This window comes from Rhinopithecus bieti, unplaced genomic scaffold (assembly GCF_001698545.2).
Source record: "Rhinopithecus bieti isolate Rb0 unplaced genomic scaffold, ASM169854v2 scaffold_28547, whole genome shotgun sequence".
NCBI classification, from domain to species: domain Eukaryota; kingdom Metazoa; phylum Chordata; class Mammalia; order Primates; family Cercopithecidae; genus Rhinopithecus; species Rhinopithecus bieti.
In genome coordinates, this window is record NW_016813480.1 from 2,113,049 (window position 1) to 2,120,266 (window position 7,218).

Genomic DNA, 7,218 nt, shown 5'->3' on the forward strand with positions numbered 1-7,218 from the left:
CCATCCCCCTTCCCCTGCTGAGAATCCCAGTGAGTTCCATCCCCCTTCCCCTGCTGAGAATCCCAGTGAGTTCCATCACTCTTCCCCTGCTGAGAACCCCACAGTGAGTTCCATCCCCCTTCCCCTGCTGAGAATCCCAGTGAGTTCCATCACCCTTCCCCTGCTGAGAACCCCACAGTGAGTTCCATCCCCCTTCCCCTGCTGAGAACCCCGCAGTGAGTTCCATCCCCTTCCCCTGCTGAGAACCCTGCAGTGAATTCCATCGCCCTTAAAACAAAAACCACTATGCTCACTCTCATCAGCCAGGCTCAGCACCCCCTCTCCAGCCCTACATTTCCAGGAACTGCCACCGCTCCTCATCCTCCAGTTCCTGGGCCTTCTTTCAGTGCCTGGAGCATCCTGTGCTTTCTTACTGCAGGTCCTTTGCACGGGAGGAACTTCCCATCACTTCCTTCCCCACCTTGTCTGTGCCGCCTCAACTCCTCCACACCTGAACATCTCAAGTCCCCACAAGCCCTGTTAGGTTTCCCTCTTCTGCTCTCCTCATCTCATTGTGGCTTCTCCTCCAGCGTGTGGTGATTTGCTCAATCTTTCTCCTTCATATTCTCAGGAGTGTCAGCCTCATAAATCCATAGTTCTGCTCACCATCACCTGATACATGGACAAGTTGGTGCTCAACGAATTTATGTTGAATGAGCAATGCGCACATCAGCAGGGAGGGGAGGTCTGAGTCAGCTGGGATGTTCCAGAAAGGATCACTGGCTCAGTGGCTTTTTAAAAAAATGGTAGACTAGAGTTTTATTATTATTTAAATCAGTCTCCCCAAGAATCAGGGATCAGGGCATTTAAGGATAATTTGGTGGGTACAAGCTAGTGAGTGGGGAGTGCTGTTTGGTCAGGTTGGGGATGAAATCATAGGGAATCAAAGCTTGTCCTCTTGCACTGAGTCAGTTTCAGAGGCCAGGAGCAGAGGCTGAAACCATGGTGGTCTGTCCAGCAAAAGGTGGAGACGTGGAGGAAACTCAGTCCCTGCTGGAGATGCTGCCTGAAGGCTCTGGGACTATTCACCTTACCTCTGCTTGGCTGAGCCTGGGCCTGCCTAGAGAAGCCAGGCCTGGTCACAGCCCCAGAGAGGCAGCTACGTGCTGTCCTTTGATGCTGTGGCAGCCGTCACAGTTCCCACATCTGACAGAGATGCTGACCCCATGCACAGGAGGTCTTTCTGCAAGAAGAGCAGATCTGAACACGTAATGCACATATGTGTTTACTTGGGCTGCCACAGTAGAAATACCACAGGCCCGATAGTAAACAACAGAAATGTGTTTTCTCACAGTTCTGGAGGTTGATTGTCCAGGGTTGAGGAGCTAGTAGCTTTGGTTTCTTCTGCAGACTCTCTCCTTGCCTTGTAGAGGGCCACCTTCCCGTGGTGTCCCCACAGGGCCTCTCCTCTCTGTGTCTCTTTCTGTCCTAACCTCCTTTTCTCACAGTGATATCAGTCAGTTTGGATTAGGGCCCACCCTAATGGCCTCATTTCAACTTAGTCACCTCTTTAAAAGGTCCTATCTTCAAATACAGTCACATTCTTAAGTACTGGGGTTCAGGACTTCGACATATGAATTTGGTGGGGGACAGAATTCAGCCCATCACAATAGGTTATGCCATGATTTGGCCCCACATGGAGACACACGATTCGTCTCCACAACAAGAGAGACATAGAGAATAGAAGGCAGACAAAACAAACCTTGATTATTTTTTAATGAGACTACGAACATTTGCAGCTCCAAGACCAAACTTCTACCCCAAAAGTATCACATGCAGGGCCAGGGAGCACGTCGTCAATCTTACTCCCTATCCCTGCTCCCTCATCAGTTCAGGTCACATCTCCTTGCTGGTGCAGAAGTGGAAGCCATCTTCCACCTGTGTGCCCGTCCCAGCTTTCTCGGGGGACAGGTAGGTTACCCGTCAGGCAGCAGCCTTTGCATTCTGTTCATTCGGCTCAAACTGCCCCTTCTTGGAAGGGGACAGACACGTGGCTGTGGGGAAGCTGATCTCCTTTTCTCTAAAAGGAAACTTCGGGGCTGGCTTCTCAGACAATGAGCTCTTCAGAGAAGTGGGTTTTTAAAGGAAGGGTTTGCAAAAGGTATCAGGGTTAATTTGAAGACAAAGGGGAGGCATCTCTGTAAAGGGGTGCAGTGGAGCTGTGGAGAGGTGACCCTTAAGGAGCTAGGAGAGGAGCCAGACCCCTGTGGTGAGCTGGAGGATGTGAGAGTTGCAGGGGCAGGGTCTGTAAGCAGGAGGCAGAGGAAAGAGAGAGCATGCACTAAGAAAATCAGTGCAAAGATTCTGTGTTCTTATTGAATTCATCTTGCTCCAGGTGAGAAGGAGAACATGAACCTAGGCACAGCCAGTGCTTGCTGAGTGCCCATTGTGTGCCAGGCCCTGGGGACATGAAGATGAGGAAGCCTCTGCCTCCTGCCTTGAGGAGCACAACTTAGCTAGAAGGGACAGATGGGCACAGAGTGCTGTTCACTGTGGTCAGAGCCCAGCGAAGCGCCTAGCGTGGAAACCGTGCCCACACACACTCGTGAGTCAAGGAGGAAGTGCTGTCCAGAGTAGATGAGGTGGAAGGCCTTAACTCCACCTGGACAGGTGGGGAGGGCTTCCCAGAGGAAGCTGAGCAGGAGGTGTCCAGGCTAGGGGTGGAGGAACAGAGCATCCGGGCAGAGGGAGAGCATTCGGGAAGGCAAGAAGCAGCCACAGGGCATGGGCACATCCAGGTTGGAACCCTCGCCTCTGTCGCGTTCTAATTGTGGCCGACATCTTTCTTCAGCCTTCTGTTTGTGCTTCAGGCCCCGTGCATTCCAGACCTGATTGGGCATGCCTGCTTGGACGGCCCTTTATGGTGTGCACAACCCTGTCAAACATCCAAAAACCATGTGACTGGGAGTTTGGTATTAAGCTGTATTATTGAGTTCACAAACTCAACTTTCAGAAAACTAACCAAACAAGGGATTTGCAAGACACTTTCAAACAGAGCAGAGCTGACTACATTTCCCATGACAATCAGCTTGTTTACCACCCCAAGGTACACTCTAACCGCTGTTGACACGCTCATTTGCATGCCAATACCCAGAAGGCCTTTCCAGGCCTACTGAGCCTCTATCCTGCCAGTGAGTTGAAAGGTTTATTTACACATACAATGCATGACAACTTCATTTTCTGAAACATATTTCATACAAACCGTATCCCCAAAATGCCTTAAGTTGGTGAAAGAATTTCAAAATCCTTTTACTCTTCTTTCTGAGCTGAAGTGGAATTAACTTATGCATGCCCAAATTAACATTTTAATTAAAAGATACTTGAGGGAAATGAGATTTTGGTTATTCAGCCGTGTGTCATATTATGCTTGGTATATTAGGCCAAGTTTATGAAGAGAAACTGCACGGCCACAGATAGATCAGGCAACACAGAGAGCTCCACATGCACGTCGGACTGAGCCAGGATCACCAGAGGAATGTTGATGGGTGACTTTCCTGCAGCTGGAGTTCCCTTGCACTGTGGCCTATGAGATGACATTTATCTAGGGGCATTGGGCATAATGGCACAGGTGGTAAAAACACAAACACCTACCAGCAATTTTTCAATTTTAAGAGTATAACAGCCAGGAGGGGTGGTTCACGCCTGTAAGCCCACATCTTGGGAGGCCAAGATAGGAGGATCCTTTGAGCCCAGGAACTCAAGACCAGCCTGGACAATATAGCAAGACCCCCATCTCTACAAACAATAAAAAAGTTAGCTGGGTATGGTGGCATGCACGTGTAGTCCCAGCTACCCGGGAGACTGAGGTGGGAGGATTACTTGAGCCCGGGAGGTTGAGGCTGCAGTGAGCTGTGATTGTACCACTGCACTCCGGCCTGGGTGACAGAGCAAGATCCTGACTCAAAAACAAAAACAAAGAGTGTAGCAGGAAAAAAAATGATGTGAATTGGTAATCCTGCAAGTTTTCAGGAGCAGGTATGCTAGATTTTGATAATAGTTCAATATGGGTAAAGAGATTTTACTGCCTATTTTGTGCCAGAGGAAAGCAGTATAAGAGACCTTCAGGAAAGTCACTTTTGAAGATGTTATATAGAAATAGCCAGATTTTGTGTTAAATGCATCTTTGAAAATGGTTTGGTGTCTTCTTTTCTAAATCAGTGGTGCAGCTACCAGGCTTGGATATTGGGGATGGTAGAGAGAGGGCCATGATGTCTGAGACCTCTTGATTATGTGAAATGCAGTGGGTGGTCAGATGGTTACCCTGTGGAAAACAAATTAACAGTCTCATAACTGGCTGATAGAGAAGAGGCAACATTTTGAACAAGTTAGAAATGTGAACTCTGGAGTCAGACTCCTGGGCTGGAGTTCCAAGGTTTCCACATGCTAGCAGCATGACATTTGGGAGTCATTTAACCTCTCTGTGCCTCAGTTTCTTCATCTAGGCAATGAGGATTACAATAACTCCTACTTCATGGGGCTTTGATGAGGATTCAGAGGGTTAACAGGTGTCTGGCAGTGCTGGCTGCTGTTGTTATTAATACACTACAATAGCCCATCACATGCTTTGGTTTTGAAGACCCCTTTACACTCTTAAAAATTATTGAGGGCACCAGGCCACCAAAGGGTTTTTGTTTATGTGAGCTATCTCTATTAAAATTGACTGTATTTGGGCTGGGCGCAGTGGCTCATGTCTGTAATCCCAGCACTTTGGGAGGCTGAGGCAGGTGGATCACCTGAGGTCAGGAGTTCGAGACCAGCCTGACCAACATGGTGAAATCCGCATTTCTACTAAAAATACAAAAATTAGCCAGGCATGGTGGCACACACCTGTAATCCCAGCTACTCAGGAGGCTGAGGCAGGAGAATCACTTGAACCCAGGAGGCGGAGGTTGCAGTGAGCCGAGATTGCACTATTGCACTCCAGCCTGGGACAGAGCAGGACTCCATCTCAAAATAAATAAAAATAAAAATAAAATTGACTGTATTTGAAATGAAAACACAACGTTTAAAAATATTTATAGATTTACTTAAAACAACAATAATAAATTTATTCCTTTTTCACTTAAATAGCATATTTGTATAAAATAACTATAATTTCCAAAACAAAAAAAATTAGTGAGAAGAGTGGCATTGCTTTATATTTTTGCAAACCTCTAATATCTGGCTTAATAGAAGATAGCTGAATTCTAAGATCACCTGAGGGATGTTAACGGGCATTCAGTTTTTTTTGCAATGTGTTGTTTTCCTTGAACTATATGAAGAAAATCAGCCTCATACAGATAATTAGTTTAAAATGTGGAGGGCCAGCCTGGGCAACATAGCAAGACCTTATCTATAAATTTTTTTTTTACTTAGCTGGGCATGGTAGTACATGCCTGTAGTTCTAGCTAGTTGAGAGACTGAAGCAAGAGAATCACTTGAGCCCAGGATTTCGGGACTGGAGTGAGCTATGCTGGTATCACACTCCAGCCTGGGCAACAGAGTCTTGAACTCCTCGTCTCAAGTGTTCCATGCACCTTGGCCTCCCAAAGTACTGGGATTACAGGTATGAGCCACCACACCCAGCCAGGAGGAGTATTTTGATAGCCTTTTAATATAATTGTGGATATTTTTCTTGGTATTACATCAAAACTTGAATGTCTTAAATGTTATGATGTGGAATCTGGAATCAAATTTTTTGTTTGCACTCTGTTACATGAAAATCTGCTGATCTACCTGGATGTTTGAATGGATCATTACCTGTGCAGAATTTTGTAGCATCATACCTTGGTCATCTGGAAATACTAGTTCACTGAGTTAATAAAGAGCACCCATATGTTGGCATATTTCATTACATAATATATTTTAAACCATATTTGTTAATGCCTCCACCAATCTCATCAGAAAAGTCTTCAAGTGTTGAGAACCTGTCAAGTTCACAGTGATGAATACGAGTATTCCAGCATTCCAATTTTTGAATGAAACCTCAAATTTTATCATTGACAGCAAATACTTTAGTAGTTTTTCTTTTCTTTTCTTTTCTTTTTTTTTTTGAGATGGAGTCTGGCTCTGTTGCCCAGGCTGGAGTGCAGTGGCCGGATCTCAGCTCACTGCAAGCTCCGCCTCCCGGGTTTACGCCATTCTCCTGCCTCAGCCTCCAGAGTAACTGGGACTACAGGCACCCACCACCTCGCCCGGCTAGTTTTTTGTATTTTTTTAAGTGGAGACGGGGTTTCACTGTGTTAGCCAGGATGGTCTCGATCTCCTGACCTCATGATCCGTCCATCTCGGCCTCCCAAAATGCTGGGATTACAGGCTTGAGCCACCGCGCCCGGCCCTACTTCAGCAGTTTTTCTTAAAGAAACAGGCTCACTTTGTTTTCAAGAAAATATCTGCCCAATACCCAAGTCTGAATAACCAATTTTTCTGTCAGTTCTTTTTTCAAGTAAAATGGTTTCCCATGAGAAAAGCAGCCAGTTCAGCTTGCTACTCAATTATGTGTGTTTTTTTCGAGAGGCAACTGTTTTTTTTTTTTGGTGTACTTTGGTTTGCAGCAGATGAAAACTTACCATTTTGTCACATAGAATATTGTCCCGTCCAGCGGGATCGTTAACACAGACCTTGGAGGAGGGGGTGGGAATTTAGAGAGACAAGAGACACAAGAAATGGAGACAAGACAGTATCCTGATCAAGTCTCGTTTAATGGCGGCGGTGCAATGCCTTATATAGGCTGGCAGGGAAGAGGAAGTGCGGCAGAGCAGGCGGGGAGGAGAATAATGAGAGATGTCACCAGGCGCATGCTCGGTAGACTTAGTCTTTCCCGGCGCGGGAAGTTATCTACGCGCGCGCACACGGGAAAAGTTGATGATGAAGAACCAGGAAGTGCGCCATCTTGTCTCCGCAATGCGGAGCTTAAGCAACAGAGGCCGCGGCAATTTCCGGACCTCACGGCTCCGGACAGGTCCTCCTTTTTTATATTATTAGTGACTAGAAGATAGTCCCTCGGGAACTGCGCCTGTCTTAGGTTGGAGTGACACATCTCTTCACTGGTACCCGTCATGGGATTAGGCAGTAGCTATGACGGCCCTCCTGTCTTAGGTTAGTGAGAGATGACACTCTCTTACCCGTCATTGGCTGTCCAGTTCAGCGCACAGGGAAGGTGGTTTACGGCAAGCGTAAGTATGGACCACCGTGATCTTC